Genomic DNA, 2,275 nt, shown 5'->3' on the forward strand with positions numbered 1-2,275 from the left:
AAAAACACCCCCCATTCGCAACAATCCTCATTTGCAACAACCTGTCTTTGTTAGGAAGTCTCCCCAAAATGGTCATTCATCCAATAATGGTAAGTTTTGGGACATGAAGGGGAAACCAAAAAGATTTATGCTACGTCACTTTAACCCCATCAGTCTTAAGCTTACTCCAAATCCAACGAGTAGTACATTGTAAGAAGTTAGAAGATGAACTAAGAATTGATTGTGCCTCACCTCTTCACTTTAACAATATCTGAAGGTTGCAATGAGTATTAGTTCTACCCTCAAACTGTTAGAAGCATTGCCCTTAAAGACGTAAGCATTAAGCCACAACACTCATAATGATCCAACACCAACTATGATTTTTTGAATAAGGGATATAGAGCAAGTTTTGTTCTAACCTCTAGTATCTTTTAAGTCCAGGCCACCCTTTAACTTTGAAGAAAAGATTTGTCTCCAACACACACACCCACCCCCAGTAGAAGAGTCGTCCCCTTCTAAAAAAGTAGCACATAGCTGATCCACTTTTTTAATCATCGACTGAGGCAACACCAATTGCCTATACCAGAAGTTTGATATGTTAAACAAGACAGAACGAATCAACTGACATCTACTAGCATAATTGAGTTTTTTACCTCCCTACTTGCCAAGCCTACCTTTAATCTTTCCAATAAGGGGAGAGTAATCACTCTAAAAAAGTCTCCTAGTAACAAGAGGCAGACCAAGATAATGTATTGGCAGCTCCCCCCTGAAACCCAGTAACTTGGTTGATTAAATTCACTTTATCAATCATGACACCATATATAAAAATCTTATTCTTTGAAGCATTCAAACTCAAGCCAGAGAAGGAATAAAAAATAATCTAGCACAACATGTACTCCCACAACAAACTCCAAATTATCTTTACAAAAGATCAAGAGGTCATCAGTGAAGCAAAGGCGGGTCAGACCCACCCTTTTACATTTTGGGTGAAAGATAAAGACACCCTTACACATAGTTAAATCCAACATTTCAGAAAGGACAATCATAACAAGAAAAAACAACAGATAGGATAAGGGATCCCCCTACCTCACCCCTGGCTCCATTGAAAAAACCAACCAAATTGCCATTAAAAGAGACTGAAAACTTAGCACCAGTAAAACAAGCTCAAATCCACCCCTAAATCGAGTAAGGAGTCCCAAAGCTTCAAGAATTAGAAGGATAAATCCCAACTAACAGTGTAACACCCTAAACCCGATTAGGCCTAAAGTGTCACATTGGGCTACCGAGGCAACCCTTGATTTTCAAAATTTGTTCATTTCCTTTTCAAACATGTTGAATGATACCATAAATAAAATATAAATATTGTTATAAAACCATTTTACAAAACCGGAGCTCTGTGACATATAATTTAAAATCAAAATAATACAAACTCCTAGTTTAATAAACTGAATAGATAATTAAGATTTTATGAAAACATATGCCCACTAAACTACAATACAGTACTCTGAAGGAGATGCTGGAAGTCGTGCTGCGACAGTGCTATACGAACTGCTCATGTTACTAACCTGTCAACATAAATTATTCGAATGTTGAGCTCAGAAATCCCAACAATATAATCACTAATCTAGAGCAACATAAGAATTTCATAAACACAAGCATGCTAAAGACATGGTATTAAGAAGTAGGTACATGCATAATATAGATCAAGTGCTACCTACTTAAGGCTTGGTTGTCATATCACTGAAGTAGGGATCTCATGCATCCCTAAATCCTCAACTAAGGGCTTATCCATGAGTACACCTCTAAAAAGTCTATAACCCTACTTGATATATTTGTCGTGTATTGTCTAAATGTTATATTGATGCTCCTATGCATTATCTGAATGAAACTCTAACTTTGCTATTCATTATCTGAATGCAATACTGACTCTGTTGTGCATTATCTTAACATAATATTGACTCTTCTATGCATTGTCTGAATACAATACTGACTCTATTGTGCCTCAAACACTAGTTAAGGTAGGTATCATGGTGTGTGTTGAAAACATTTTGATATTTCGATATAACAAATTAAGTTAAATGAATTTTAAGATTTTCTAAAAAGATTTTCTAAGTATATTCGATATAATTATTCGAATATCAAAATATTACTCCAAATCTTTCAAATGTAATTTTTAATCCTTACTCAAGTGTAAAATTAAGTTTTAATCTTAAAATAATTTAAAAACAATTTTACAAAATATTTCGAACCATTTCAAAGCCAAAAATTCCAGATTGCTCAGAGGGAACCGATTCCG

This window comes from Hibiscus syriacus, unplaced genomic scaffold (genome assembly GCF_006381635.1).
Source record: "Hibiscus syriacus cultivar Baekdansim isolate YM2019G1 unplaced genomic scaffold, ASM638163v2 tig00117048_pilon, whole genome shotgun sequence".
Taxonomy (NCBI): domain Eukaryota; kingdom Viridiplantae; phylum Streptophyta; class Magnoliopsida; order Malvales; family Malvaceae; genus Hibiscus; species Hibiscus syriacus.